Source organism: Ambystoma mexicanum, chromosome 1q (assembly GCF_040938575.1).
Source record: "Ambystoma mexicanum isolate Mex_15411 chromosome 1q, UKY_AmexF1_1, whole genome shotgun sequence".
NCBI classification, from domain to species: domain Eukaryota; kingdom Metazoa; phylum Chordata; class Amphibia; order Caudata; family Ambystomatidae; genus Ambystoma; species Ambystoma mexicanum.
In genome coordinates, this window is record NC_090922.1 from 1,529,064,103 (window position 1) to 1,529,079,838 (window position 15,736).

Here is a 15,736-nt window from a genome sequence, read left to right on the forward strand (position 1 = left end):
AGCAAAAGGAGCAGGCCCATGCTTTATCTAACAGAGCTGGCATAGCATTTCTCATTAGTGCTGGCCTGCAGCTAGTGAAAATCATAGTGTGGCAGTGAAGAAATTGCATTTGGCCTCGTGGATGTAATTTGAGGCAACTTCTTTGATTGCTTTATGTGTTTAAGTGTGGGCACAGTATGGCATGCTCGTCAGAGCCACATACACAAAACATCCCAGTGTGCTCTTGGATGGACATTGGGCATATCAGACAACAACAGGTATATGGTCTGTTACATAAGGGAGCACCACATAGACACCATTAACCATCAGGGTGGCGACTTGGGCAGCACACAAATCATTGCTGCACACTGCATTGATTTGCCATGGTCTACTGTTTGCATGGTCACACACAATGAACTCTGCTTTCCTAATCAATGTGTCAGGTGGTGTGTGTGCTAGGCAGTGATTGGCTTGTTTAGAAAACGAAAATACCTTTGATGCTGAGCGGATGCATTTAGTCCATGTCCCAAAGCAGCCACTAGAATACGTAAGCAAGAAAATTACAGTTAATCTTCCCAGTGATGCGCCATATGTAACTGAAAACTAATATACAAAAAAAGAAAACGTGTTAGTGTGTCAAATAAAGAGACATGAAAATAAAGAAAATAGTTTTAAACTTTTCCGTGTGGCACGCTAATTCTCTTTGATGAATGCATGGGTTTGGTCAGCTAACTGATACTTGTGCTGGCCTGGTGAATAAAAATGTCCCATGTTCAGTTCTTAACACTGAAATGTTAAGCACATACTGTATAAAACAATGGCTTGTTAAATGAGCCATCACTTATAATTTGCCCCACTGGAAAGGCTGTCAACACAAAGAATGAGGGGCACGGGGTGTGTGACTCCAGAGCATCTCACACGCTGCGTTTGGAATATGCATTCCTCTGTTTGCATATTCCGAACACATCGCACCCCACCACACATCTGAGACGAGCACTCACCCGCACAGCAGGCTGCTTAATCTGTTGTCCGGCAAGCTTGGAAGCCCCTCACTGCGCCCACCTCCTGAGCTATTCAGCTCTACGCCCCGGGCGGTCACCTGCTCCGCCCGGGCCACGAAACGGGGGTGACCAGGGCTAATCTTGGATGAAACAAGTGCACCTGTAGGGGACCAGCTTGTGGGAGAATTTGGCAGCTTTTCCTGGTCTAGAACCCGGGAAGACCACCCCATGCCCCTTTTTCCAAGTTCTGGCACCAAGGAGAACTCTTAAATCCCCATTTAACAAGTCTGGTACCTGGGAGGCTCCTTCCCCTCCTTTGCAGGTCTGGTACCCCAGACTCTCTGTGTGTGACTAACCTTTGAGCTGCCAGTGTCTCCTTCCTGGGGATCTGTGTCCTATCGAGCTGTAATTATTCATACCTGGGTGTACGTACGCTTGTAGGATATTTATAAAGCATGAACCTAGCGGGGAAGAAGAGTCCTGTGCAAAGGGGACCTAGAAGTTCGGTCTGGACTGCCCCTTTTGGGGTGGGACCAAGACTGATTTGCATATGGTCTTTCCCCTTCTGTAATGGCTTGTCAGGCAAAGAGCAGTGGTCTGGAGGGTTGCCCAGAGCAATGCCAGGGGTTAAGATTCATTCTAAACCTTCGAGCCATCACCTCTTTGTTTTTTCTTTGTCACCCCGAGTGGGACGGGTATACCCAGACGTGGGTCCCGTGCCTGCTGGGCCTAGAGACCCAAGCTACTCCTCACTGATGAGGCCCAACAAGGCCGAAACATGTCTGGGGATGCTTGTGGTCTCGTGCAGAAGGGATGTGACCTAGCAGTTTGGACTGGACTGCCCCTTTTGGGGTGGGACCAAGCCTGATTTGCACATGGTCTTTCCCCTTCAGTAATGGCTTGGCAAGTGAAGAACAATGGTCTGGGGGGTTGCCCAGAGCAATGCCAGTGGTTAGGAATAATTCTAAACCTTCCAGCCATCACCTCTTTGATTTTGCTTTGTCATCCCGAGTGGGACGGGTATGCCCAGACGTGGGTCCCATACCTGCCGGGCCTAGAGACCCAAGCTACTCCTCACTGATGAGGCCCAACAAGGGTGAAACATGTTTGGGGATGCTTGTGGTCTCGTGCAGAAGGGATGTGACCTAGCAGTTCGGGCTGGACTGCCCCTTTTGGGGTGGGACCAAGCCTGATTTGCACATGGTCTTTCCCCTTCAGTAATGGCTTGGCAGGTGAAGAGCGGTGGTCTGGAGGGTTGCCCAGAGCAATGCCAGTGGTTAAGATTCATTCTAAACCTTCGAACCATCACCTCTTTGTTTTTTCTTTGTCACCCCGAGTGGGACAGGTATACCCAGACGTGGGTCCCGTGCCTGCTGGGTCTAGAGACCCAAGCTACTCCTCACTGATGAGGCCCAACAAGGCCAAAACATGTCTGGGGATGTTTGTGGTCTCGTGCAGAAGGGATGTGACCTAGCAGTTTGGACTGGACTGCCCCTTTTGGGGTGGGACCAAGCCTGATTTGCACATGGTCTTTCCCCTTCAGTAATGGCTTGGCAGGTGAAGAACAATGGTCTGGGGGGTTGCCCAGAGCAATGCCAGTGGTTAAGATTAATTCTAAACCTTCCAGCCATCACCTCTTTGATTTTGCTTTGTCACCTCGAGTGGGACGGGTATGCCCAGACGTGGGTCCCATACCTGCCGGGCCTAGAGACCCAAGCTACTCCTCACTGATGAGGCCCAACAAGGGTGAAACATGTTTGGGGATGCTTGTGGTCTTGTGCAGAAGGGATGTGACCTAGCAGTTCGGGCTGGACTGCCCCTTTTGGGGTGGGACCAAGCCTGATTTGCACATGGTCTTTCCCCTTCAGTAATGGCTTGGCAGGTGAAGAACGGTGGTCTGGAGGGTTGCCCCGAGCAATGCCAGAGGTTAAGATTCATTAGACATCTTCCAGCCAGAGGTGATCCTCTGTTTTGCTTGAAGAAGGAGCCAGTGTTGAGGCCGCTCGTTGAGGATGGGGTCATGGTGTTGAATGTTCTTATTCCTGTGAGGATGCACGCTGAATCATGGTGGGTGGCTTACAGTGGGGCCCAGGTGGCATCTGGGATGCCTGCAGGTAAAGCTTTGCCACTATCCTCCCTGCTCTGGAACTCAGGCCATAGATGAAAGGCTTGACTTTGTGGAGGAGCGCAGGCTGGCACCACGCTGCGTGGGTCTTTTAGGTAATGCGTGTTTTGATGAGCGGTCACATTTGAGGGAAAAGCCAAGAGATTTAGTGAGATTTGAGGCCTGGCCCCATTGAGGTCCCTGTCAGCCAACCCGCACTGGACTTGGCCTGCCTGGTGGGGTTCCCTAGGAGCAGTGGCGTGACCCCATTGAGGTTCCTGTGGGCCTGCCTGGTGGGGTTCCCTAGGAGAAGAGGCGTCACCCCATTGAGGTTCCTGTCGGCCAGCCTGCACTGGACTTGGGCCTGCCTGGTGGGGTTCCCTAGGAGAAGAGGCGTGACCCCATTGAGGTTCCTGTCGACCAGCCTGCACTGGACTTGGGCCTGCCTGGTGGGGTTCCCTAGGAGAAGAGGCGTGACCCCATTGAGGTTCCTGTCAGCCAACCTGCACTGGACCTGGGCCTGCCTGGTGGGGTTCCCTAGGAGAAGAGGCGTGACCCCATTGAGGTTCCTGTCAGCCAACCTGCACTGGACCTGGGCCTGCCTGGTGGGGGACCCTAGGAGAAGAGGCGTGACCCCATTGAGGTTCCTGTCAGCCAACCCGCACTGGACCTGGGCCTGCCTGGTGGGGTTCCCTAGGAGCAGTGGCGTGACCCCATTGAGGTTCCTGTGGGGCAACCCGTACTGGACTTGGGCCTGCTTGGTGGGGTTCCCTAGGAGAGGAGGCGTGACCCCATTGAGGTTCCTGTCAGCCAACTCGCACTGGACTTGGGCATGCCTGGTGGGGTTCCCTACGAGAAGAGGCGTGACCCCATTGAGGTTCCTGTCAGCCAACCCGCACTGGACTTGGGCCTGCCTGGTGGGGTTCCCTAGGAGAAGAGGCGTGACCCCATTGAGGTTCCTGTCAGCCAACCCGCACTGGACTTGGGCCTGCCTGGTAGGGTTCCCTAGGAGCAGTGGCGTGACCCCATTGAGGTTCCTGTGGGGCAACCTGTACTGGACTTGGGCCTGCTTGGTGGGGTTCCCTAAGAGAAGAGACGTGACCCCATTGAGGTTCCTGTCAGCCAACCTGCACTGGACTTGGGCCTGCCTGGTGGGGTTGCCTAGGAGAAGAGGCGTGACCCCATTGAGGTTCCTGTCAGCCAACCCGCACTGGACTTGGGCCTGCCTGGTGGGGTTCCCTAGGAGCAGTGGCGTGACCCCATTGAGGTTCCTGTGGGGCAACCTGCACTGGACTTGGGCCTGCTTGAGGCGTGACCCCATTGAGGTTCCTGTCAGCCAACCTGCACTGGACCTGGGCCTGCCTGGTGGGGTTCCCTAGGAGAAGAGGCGTGCCCCCATTGAGGTTCCTGTCAGCCAACCTGCACTGGACCTGGGCCTGCCTGGTGGGGTTCCCTAGGAGAAGAGGCGTGACCCCATTGAGGTTCCTGTCAGCCAACCCGCACTGGACCTGGGCCTGCCTGGTGGGGTTCCCTAGGAGAAGAGGCGTGACCCCATTGAGGTTCCTGTCAGCCAACCCGCACTGGACTTGGGCCTGCCTGGTGGGGTTCCCTAGGAGCAGTGGCGTGACCCCATTGAGGTTCCTGTAGGGCAACCCGTACTGGACTTGCCTGGTGGGGTTCCCTAGGAGAAGAGGCGTGACCCCATTGAGGTTCCTGTCAGCCAACCCGCACTGGACTTGGGCCTGCCTGGTGGGGTTCCCTAGGAGAAGAGGCGTGACCCCATTGAGGTTCCTGTCAGCCAACCCGCACTGGACTTGGGCCTGCCTGGTGGGGTTCCCTAGGAGCAGTGGCGTGACCCCATTGAGGTTCCTGTGGGGCAACCCGTACTGGACTTGGGCCTGCTTGGTGGGGTTCCCTAAGAGAAGAGACGTGACCCCATTGAGGTTCCTGTCGGCCAAACTGCACTGGACTTGGGCCTGCCTGGTGGGGTTCCCTAGGAGAAGAGGCGTGACCCCATTGAGGTTCCTGTCGGCCAACCTGCACTGGACTTGGGCCTGCCTGGTGGGGTTCCCTAGGAGATGAGGCATGACTCCATTGAGGTTCCTGTCGGCCAGCCTGCACTGGACTTGGGCCTGCCTGGTGGGGTTCCCTAGGAGAAGAGGCGAGACCCCATTGAGGTTCCTGTGGGGCAACCCGTACTGGACTTGGGCCTGCTTGGTGGGGTTCCCTAGGAGAGGAGGCGTGACCCCATTGAGGTTCCTGTCAGCCAACCCGCACTGGACTTGGGCCTGCCTGGTGGGGTTCCCTACGAGAAGAGGCGTGACCCCATTGAGGTTCCTGTCAGCCAACCCGCACTGGACTTGGGCCTGCCTGGTGGGGTTCCCTAGGAGAAGAGGCGTGACCCCATTGAGGTTCCTGTCAGCCAACCCGCACTGGACCTGGGCCTGCCTGGTAGGGTTCCCTAGGAGCAGTGGCGTGACCCCATTGAGGTTCCTGTGGGGCAACCTGTACTGGACTTGGGCCTGCTTGGTGGGGTTCCCTAAGAGAAGAGACGTGACCCCATTGAGGTTCCTGTCAGCCAACCTGCACTGGACTTGGGCCTGCCTGGTGGGGTTGCCTAGGAGAAGAGGCGTGACCCCATTGAGGTTCCTGTCAGCCAACCCGCACTGGACTTGGGCCTGCCTGGTGGGGTTCCCTAGGAGCAGTGGCGTGACCCCATTGAGGTTCCTGTGGGGCAACCTGCACTGGACTTGGGCCTGCTTGAGGCGTGACCCCATTGAGGTTCCTGTCAGCCAACCTGCACTGGACCTGGGCCTGCCTGGTGGGGTTCCCTAGGAGAAGAGGCGTGCCCCCATTGAGGTTCCTGTCAGCCAACCTGCACTGGACCTGGGCCTGCCTGGTGGGGTTCCCTAGGAGAAGAGGCGTGACCCCATTGAGGTTCCTGTCAGCCAACCCGCACTGGACCTGGGCCTGCCTGGTGGGGTTCCCTAGGAGAAGAGGCGTGACCCCATTGAGGTTCCTGTCAGCCAACCCGCACTGGACTTGGGCCTGCCTGGTGGGGTTCCCTAGGAGCAGTGGCGTGACCCCATTGAGGTTCCTGTAGGGCAACCCGTACTGGACTTGCCTGGTGGGGTTCCCTAGGAGAAGAGGCGTGACCCCATTGAGGTTCCTGTCAGCCAACCCGCACTGGACTTGGGCCTGCCTGGTGGGGTTCCCTAGGAGAAGAGGCGTGACCCCATTGAGGTTCCTGTCAGCCAACCCGCACTGGACTTGGGCCTGCCTGGTGGGGTTCCCTAGGAGCAGTGGCGTGACCCCATTGAGGTTCCTGTGGGGCAACCCGTACTGGACTTGGGCCTGCTTGGTGGGGTTCCCTAAGAGAAGAGACGTGACCCCATTGAGGTTCCTGTCGGCCAAACTGCACTGGACTTGGGCCTGCCTGGTGGGGTTCCCTAGGAGAAGAGGCGTGACCCCATTGAGGTTCCTGTCGGCCAACCTGCACTGGACTTGGGCCTGCCTGGTGGGGTTCCCTAGGAGATGAGGCATGACTCCATTGAGGTTCCTGTCGGCCAGCCTGCACTGGACTTGGGCCTGCCTGGTGGGGTTCCCTAGGAGAAGAGGCGAGACTCCATTGAGGTTCCTGTCGGCCAGCCTGCACTGGACTTGGGCCTGCTTGGTGGGGTTCCCTAGGAGAAGAGGCGTGACCCCATTGAGGTTCCTGTCAGCCAACCCGCACTGGACTTGGGCCTGCCTGGTGGGGTTCCCTAGGAGAAGAGGCGTGACCCCATTGAGGTTCCTGTCAGCCAACCCGCACTGGACTTGGGCCTGCCTGGTGGGGTTCCCTAGGAGAAGAGGCGTGACCCCATTGAGGTTCCTGTCAGCCAACCCGCACTGGACCTGGGCCTGCCTGGTGGGGTTCCCTAGGAGAAGAGGCGTGACCCCATTGAGGTTCCTGTCAGCCAACCCGCACTGGACTTGGGCCTGCCTGGTGGGGTTCCCTAGGAGAAGAGGCGTGACTCCATTGAGGTTCCTGTCGGCCAGCCCGCACTGGACTTGGGCCTGCTTGGTGGGGTTCCCTAGGAGAAGAAGCGTGACCCCATTGAGGTTCCTGTCAGCCAACCCGCACTGGACTTGGGCCTGCCTGGTGGGGTTGTCTAGGAGAAGGAATGTGTCCTTTGTTGGGTAACATGTTGTGCCTCTAGTCTGGGGGTCGCTTTGTTCTTACCTCTCTTTGCTTCAGGGCCCCTGGTCCTACTTCCTGTGTGTGGTCATTTTAATCCATTTCACTTGGGGCAGGATTAGGGGTTCACGTAGGGACCAACAGAGGTTCCAACTTCTTTGCACCCCAGATATCAAAGGCGGGTACGTTTCGGCTAGTGTCAGTCAAACTGCAACTCTGAGATGTAATTCAGGTGCGCATTACACCCGCTCAGAAGTGGGGTTCAGATACTCGGGGTGTAGTCCTTTGGGGAGACTTGAGTCAGGTTATGTTATGTCACGTGATGTTGATGTTTACCGTGCACTGCTACCTGCTGCCACGGCCCTCCCTACACACAAGTCATTAACCCCTCACAGGACAGCTCCATCGCCAACACGCAAAGCTTTCACTGAAGGGCTGCCGACCTATTGGCTTTGCCAGCGCTTGCTTGAAAATCCAGTTGCTGAGGAGAAGGTGCGAGGGTTCAAATGTGCCCAGCTGGGCCTTCTCCTCGGGGCGACTGTGAGTCAGCTGGGCGCTGGCGTCACGTGCGAGTTATTTATACTTTTATGATGGGGGCTAATCGCATTCCTGGGAGAGGGCCCCCAGGTGAAAGGGCAAAGTTTAATCAGCAATAACACTCCAAGTGTGACAGAAACATAGAACAGGGACTGGAATAAAAGCGATCCCGCGCATATCAACAGTGCCCCCCTGGCCCAACCTCGCCGCCCTTATTTACACAGGACTCCTAGGTAGTCTCCAGCTTTACCCGCGCTTCCCCACATGTGTTACTCCTCCCAGTGTCGCCCGCTTGCCAGTGGAGGCTGGTTCCTGCCCCCACTTTCGCTTGGCGCTTCCGAATTCTGGGAGGTCCAAAGAGCACCTGGGTGCAGCAGAGGGTCCCAACCTTTTGTACGGGGCCCGGGTTTTCCTATCACACCACTCAACCCCCTCGCCGCCCCCACCCCCTCAGTGCCCCCAAGCCGCTTCATGTATTATCGAAGCATTCCAAGTAGGGAAAAAGAGCGTGGGGTCGGTTATCGTCAGTTACAGACCGCCTGGTTAGGTATATTGGTTTGGTAGGAGAACACCTACGGTGATGAGAATGGGTGTTGTAAAACCAGCGGGGGTCCAGGTCCGTCCAGACACCCTCCAGAGCCTGGCACCCTGCAATGTGTGCCACCCTTTCAAACGGAAGTGCTCAATAACTTGATGCCCACGGATGCTCCCCCGAATCTGACCTCCTCACACTGCCTGTTTGGATGCGGGCCTAGAAGGTCACTTCACAACTGACTGGCATGGTGGGCAGAGCCAGGAGCGGACACTGCGGCCCATGTCAACAGCTGGAAGCAGTATCAGGGTCGAGGGGTTGTCAGTGTGGTCAGTATGTATTGTCATCTTGATGGGTAGGGTGAGTGCCCGAGTAAAGCTGATACTGCTGGCCTGTGAGGGATGGCACTGGGGACAGGAGGGAGTCCCTGGCAGCGCTGTCATAGGTTGGCACTGGTGGGCACTGCACTTCGTCGCCTCTCTGCCTCTGCCCCTCACTCTCGCCATCTGTGACGTCTGTATCATCAACAGTAGTATCTTTAGAAAGTGGCACCCTCACCTGTATTCACTGCTTGCCACTCGCTTTCACAAGCCCTTGCTGTCACTCACACCCTGACCATCGTCCGCTGCATGTCACTCTCCCCTGCCTCTGCTGTCACTCACACCCTGACCATCGTCCGCTGCATGTCACTCTCCCCTGCCTCTGCTGTCACTCACACCCTGACCAGTGTCTGCTGCCTGTACCTCTCACCTGCCTCTGCTGTCACTCACACCTCCAGCATCTGCTGCCTGTCACTCTCACCTGCTTCTGCTGTCACTCACACCCTGACCAGTGTCTGTTGCATGTCACTCTCACCTGCCTCTCCTGTCACTCACACCCTGACCAGTGTCTGCTGCCTGTCACTCTCACCTGCCTCTCCTGTCACTCACACCCTGACCAGTGTCTGCTGCCTGTCACTCTCACCTGCCTCTCCTGTCACTCACACCCTGACCAGTGTCTGCTGCCTGTCACTCTCACCTGCCTCTCCTGTCACTCACACCCTGACCAGCATCTGCTGTCACTCACACCCTCACTTGTATCTGCTGCCTGTCCCTCTCACCTACCTGCTGTCACTCACACCCTCAGCTGCCTCTGCTGTCACTCACACCTTCACCAGCATCTTCTGCATGTCACTCTCCACTGCCTTTGATGTCACTCACTCCCTCATCAGTATTTGTTGCCTGTCATTCTCACCTGCATCTGCTGTCACCCACACCCTCACCAGCATCTGCTGCCTGTCACTCTCACCTGCCCCTGCTGTCACTCACACCTTCACCAGCATCTGCGGCCTGTCACTCTCACCTGCCTCTGCTGTCACTCACACCAACACCAGCATCTGCTGCCTGTCACTCTCACCTGCCCCTGCTGTCACTCACACCTTCACCAGCACCTGCTGCCTGTCACTCTCACCTGCCTCTGCTGTCACTCACACCAACACCAGCATCTGCTGCCTGTCACTCTCACCTGCCTCTGCTGTCACTCACACCCTCACCAGCACCTGCTGCCTGTCACTCTCACCTGCCTCTGCTGTCACTCACACCGTCACCAGCAGCTGCTGCCTGTCATTCACTCTCACCTGCCTCTGCTGTCACTCACACCCTCACCAGCACCTGCTGCCTGTCACTCGCTGCTGCCACACACCCTCCCCTCCCCCTGATGTCAGATTCACAGTCCTCAGTGTCTTACCTGTGTGTGAAGGATGCCCCCTGGGAGATGCTCTGTCCACTCGCAGCACCCTCCCGCTCTCGGCCCTCCCCAGGTGCTGCTGACCGCCCCGGCTGTCTCTCGGCGCTCCCTCCTGCTGGCTCAGCCCGTGCGTCTCTGTTTCCGTGTTTATTCTGGCCCGGGGAGCCGCAGGTGCGCATTCCACACTCGCTTCCTCCTTCCTCCTCTTCCTCCCGCCCCTGCTCACCTGGCAGGGCCCTGGGCTGATTCCCATTGGCTGCCGTCAACCTCTGACCCCAGCAGCTGCTCTCCCTGTACGCAGGTGCTGGGGTGCCCCTGCGATACCCCATGCCCTAGGTGCGGGAGGGGACAGCCAGGTCCCACGCGCCTCGCTGGAGAATGCCACCGAACCTGCTCTCTTACATTTTTTTTATTCATTATGCATTTAGTTAATTCATGCAAACTTTAAGCACATCAAACAAATACAAACAATAAACAACGCCTATACATTTCATCATCATTAGAATAACATTTTAAAAGATATAAAAAGTCAGCACACCATATGTTTACATTCTTTACATTTCCTAACATGATGTTTACAAAGTTATTCCACATTCTGCTTGATTGCATCTCATCAAGGCTTCCTGCCACACTGCATCAGCTGTGGCCATTCTCATCAAGGCGTCCTGCCACACTGCATCAGCTGTGGCCGTTCTCATCGAGGCGTCCTGCCATACCATGTAAGCTGCAGCAGTTCTCACAGAGGCGTCCTGCCATGTGCATAAGCTGCCGCAGTTCTCAGCGAGGCTTCCTGCCACACTGCATCAGCTGCAGCAGTTCTCACTGAGGCTTCCTGCCATGCGCATAAGCTGTGGCAGCTCTCATCGAGGCTTCCTGCCACACAGCATCAGCTGCTGCAGTTCTCATCAAGGCGTCCTGCCACACTGCATCAGCTGTGGCAGTTCTCAGCGAGGCTTCCTGCCACACTGCATCAGCTGCCGCAGTTCTCAGCGAGGCGTCCTGCCACACTGCATCAGCTGCCGCAGTTCTCATCAAGGCGTCCTGCCACACTGCATCAGCTGTGGCCGTTCTCATCAAGGCGTCCTGCCATACAATATAAGCTACAGAAGTTCTCATCGAGGCGTCCTGCCATGTGCATAAGCTGCAGCAGTTCACAGCGAGGCTTTCTGCCATGTGCATAAACTGCGGCAGTCCGCAGCGAGGCTTCCTGCCATGTGCATAAGCTGTGCAGTTCTCAGCAAGGCTTCCTTCCATTGCATAAGCTTTGGCAGTTCTCACTGCAGCTTCCTGCCATACCTCATAAGCTGCAGCAGTTCTCATCGAGGCTTCCTGCCACACCGCATCAGCTGCGGCAGTTCTCATCGAGGCTTTCTGCCATACTGCATAAGCTGCGGCAGTTCTCATCGAGGCTTCCTGCCATACTGCATCAGCTGCGGCAGTTCTCATCGAGGCTTCCTGCCATACTGCATCAGCTGTGGCAGTTCTCATCGAGGCTTCGTTCCATGTGCATAAGCTTTGCCAGTTCTCACAGCGGCTTCCTGCAATACCGCATAAACTGCGGCAGTTCTCATCGAGGCTTCCTGCCACACCGCATCAGCTGTGCCAGTTCTCATCGAGGCTTCCTGCCACACCGCATCAGCTGCGGCAGTTCTCAGCGAGGCTTCCTGCCATGTGCATAAGCTGCCGCAGTTCTCATCGAGGCTTCCTGCCATGCCGCATAAGCTGCAGCAGTTCTCACAGAGGCGTCCTGCCATGTGCATAAGCTGCGGCAGTTCTCATCAAGGCTTCCTGCCATGTGCATAAGCTGCGGCAGTTCTCATCAAGGCTTCCTGCCATGTGCATAAGCTGCCGCAGTTCTCAGCGAGGCTCCCTGCCACACCACATCAGCTGCGGCAGTTCTCATCGAGGCTTCCTGCCACACCGCATCATCTGCAGCAGTTCTCATTGAGGCTTGCTGCCACACCGCATACACTGCAGCAGTTCTCATCGAGGATTCCTGCCATGAGAAAAGCTACAGCAGTTCTCACAGAGGCTTCCTGCCATACCGCATAAGCTGTGGCAGCTCTCATCGAGGCTTCCTGCCACACCGCATCAGCTGCGCCAGTTCTCATCGATGCTTCCTGCCACACAACATCAGCTGCGGCAGTTCTCAGCGAGGCTTCCTTCCATGTTCATAAGCTTTGGCAGTTCTCACTGCGGCTTCCTGCCATACCGCATAAGCTGCAGCAGTTCTCACTGCGGCTTCCTGCCATACTGCATAAGCTGCAGCAGTTCTCATCAAGGCTTCCTGCCACACCGCATCAGCTGTGCTAGTTCTCATTGAGGCTTCCTTCCACACCACATCAGCTGCGGCAGTCTCATCGAGGCTTCCTGCCACACCGCATCAGCTGCAGTAATTCTCATCGAGGCTTCCTGCCCCACCGCATACGCTGCAGCAGTTCTCATTGAGGCTACCTGCCATGTGGATAAGCTGCAGTAGTTCTCATCAAGACTTCCTGCCACACCGCATCAGCTGCAGCAGTTCTCAGCGAGTCTTCCTGCCATGAGAAAAGCTGCAGCAATTCTCACAGAGGCTTCCTGCAATACAGTATAAACTGCAGCAGTTCTCATCGAGTCTTCCTGCCATGAGAAAAGCTGCAGCAATTCTCACAGAGGCTTCCTGCCATACTGCATAAGCTGCAGTAGTTCTCATCGAGGCTTCCTGCCATATCATATAAGCTGAAGCAGTTCTCATCGAGGCTTCCTGCCACACCGCATCAGCTGTGGCAGTTCTCATCGAGGCTTCCTGCCACACCGCATCAGCTGTGGCAGTTCTCATCGGGGCTTACTGCCATACCACATCAGCTGCGGCAGTTCTCATTGAGGCTTCCTGCCAAACCGTATAAGATGCAGCAATTCTCATAGAGGCTTGCGGCCACACCACATCAGCTGCGGCCGTTCTCATCGAGGCTTCCTGCCATGTCGCATCAGCTGCGGCAGTTCTCATCGAGGCGGCAGTTCTCACTGCAGCTTCCTGCTATACCGCATAAGCTGCAGCAGTTCTCACTGCGTCTTCCTGCCATACCGTATAAGCTGCAGCAGTTCTCATCGAGGCATCCTGCCACACCGCATACGCTGCAGCAGTTCTCATCGAGGCTTCCTGCCACACCGCATACGCTGCAGCAGTTCTCATCGAGGCTTCCTGCCATGTGCATAAGCTGCGGCAGTTCTCATCGAGACTTCCTGCCACACCGCATCAGCTACAGCAGTTCTCAGCATGGCCTCCTGCCATACCATATAAGCTGCAGCAGTTCCATCAAGGATTCCTGCCATGAGAAAAGCTACAGCAGTTCTCACAGAGGCTTCCTGCCATACCGCATACGCTTCAGTAGTTCTCATCGAGGCTTCCTGCCACACCACATCAGCTGTGGGAGTTCTCATCGAGGCTTCCTGCCACACTGCATCAGATGAAGCAGTTCTCATTGAGGCTTCCTGCCATACCGCATCAGCTGCGTCAGTTCTCAGCGAGGCTTCCTTCCATGTGCATAAGCTTTGGCAGTTCTCACTGCAGCTTCCTGCCATACCGTATAAGCAGCAGCAGTTCTCACTGCGGCTTCCTGCCATACCGTATAAGCTGCAGCAGTTCCCATCGAGGCTTCCTGGCACACCGCATCAGCTGCGGCAGTTCTCATCGAGGCTTCCTGCCATACTGCATCAGCTGCGGCAGTTCTCATCGAGGCTTCCTTCCATGCCGCATCAGCTGCAGCAGTTCTCAGCGAGGCTTCCTTCCATGTGCATAAGCTTTGGCAGTACTCACTGCGGCTTCCTGCCATACCGTATAAGCTGCAGCAGTTCTCATCGAGGCATCCTGCCACACCACATCAGCTGCACCAGTTCTCACCGAGGCTTCCATCCATATGCATAAGCTGCAGCAGTTCTTACTGAGGCTTCGTGCCATACCGCATAAGCTGCGTCAGTTCTCATCAAGGCTTCCTGCCACACTGCATCAGCTACGCCAGTTCTCATCGAGGCTTCCTGTCACACCACATCAGCTGCGGCAGTTCTCAGCGAGGCTTCCTGCCACACCGCATCAGCTGTGGCAGTTCTCAGCGAGGTATCCTTCCAAGTGCATAAGCTTTAGCAGTTCTCACTGACACTTCCTGCCGCATAAGCGGCGGCAGTTCTCATCGAGGCTTCCTGCCACAATGCATCATCTGCGCCAGTTCTCATCGAGGCTTCCTGCCACACCGCATCAGCTGCGCCAGTTCTCAGCGAGGCTTCCTTCCCAGCGAGGCTTCCTTCCATGTGCATAAGCTTTGCAGTTCTCACTGCGGCTTCCTGGCATACCGCATAAACTGCAGCTCTCACTGCGGCTTCCTGCCATACCGCATAAGCTGCAGAAGTTCTCATCAAGGCTTCCTGACACACCGCATCAGCGGCGACAGTTCTCATTGAGGTTTCCTGCCACACCACATCAGCTGCGGCAGTTCTCATCGAGGCTTCCTGCCACACTGCATATGCTGCACCAGTTCTCATCAAGGCTTCCTGCCATGTGCATAAACTGCGGGTGTTCTCATCGAGACTTCCTCCCACACCGCATCAGCTGCAGCAGTTCTCAGTGAGGCTTCCTGCCATACTGCATCAGCTGCAGCAGTTCTCATTGAGGCTTCCTGCCACACTGCATACGCTGCAGCAATTCTCATCGAGGCTTCCTGCCATGTGCATAAACTGCAAGACTTCTGGCCACACCGCATCAGCTGCAGCAGTTCTCAGCGAGGCTTCCTGTCATACCGTATAAGCTGCAGCAGTTCTCATTGAGGCTTCCTGCCATGAGAAAAGCTGCAGTGGTTCTCATCGAGGCTTCCTGCCACACCGCATACACTGCAGCAGTTCTTATCGAGGCTTCCTGCCATGTGCATAAGCTGCAGCAGTTCTCATCGAGGCTTCCTGCCATACCGCATAAGCTGCGGTGGGTCTCATCGAGGCTTCCTGCCACACCGCATGCGCTGCAGCAGTTCTCATCAAGGCTTCCTTCCATGTGCATAAGCTGCGGAAGTTCTCATCGAGGCTTCCTGCCATGTGCATCTGCTTCGGCCGTTCTCATTGAGGCTTCCTGCCATGTGCATAGGCTGCGGCAGTTCTCATCGAGGCTTCCTGCCACACCACATCAGCTTGGGCAGTTCTCATAGAGGCTTCCTGCCACACCGCATCAGCTGCACCAGTTCTCAATGGCTTCCTGCCATGTGCATAAGCTGCAGCAGTTCTCACAGAGGCTTCCTGCCATACGGCATAAGCTGCGGCAGTTCTCATCAAGGCTTCCTGCCATACCGCATAAGCTGCGGCAGTTCTCATTGAGGCTTCCTGTCATGGCACATAAGCTGTGGCAGTTCTCATTGAGGCTTCCTGCCATGTGCATAAGCTGCAGAAGTTCTCATTGAGCCTTCCTGCCACACTGCATCAGCTGGGGCAGTTCTCATTGAGGCTTCCTGCCACACCACATCAGCTGGGGCAGTTCTCATCCAGGCTTCCTGCCGTACCGCATAAGCTGCGGTGGTTCTCATCGAGGCTTCCTGCCATACCACATAAGCTGCACAAGTTCTCATGGAGGCTTCCTGCCACACCAAATCAGCTACAACAGTTCTCATCGAGGCTTCCTGCCATACCGCATCAGCTGCGGCCGTTCTCATCGAGGCTTCCTGCCA

General features: G+C 56.1%; 1 protein-coding gene across 2 annotated transcripts in view; it reads right to left on the bottom strand.

Moving 5' to 3' along the window:
- The window catches only part of TMEM125 (transmembrane protein 125), a 162,081-nt gene extending 151,825 nt beyond the window's left edge, over window positions 1–10,256 (bottom strand). The window contains exon 1 of one of the 2 annotated variants that reach the window (XR_011294671.1): window positions 10,056–10,256. The gene's annotated coding sequence lies outside the window, so the exon portion shown is untranslated. The remainder of the gene's footprint in view (window positions 1–10,055) is intronic. The other variant, XM_069642447.1, reaches the window with a different exon arrangement.
- Between the last annotated feature and the right edge of the window lie 5,480 nt (window positions 10,257–15,736).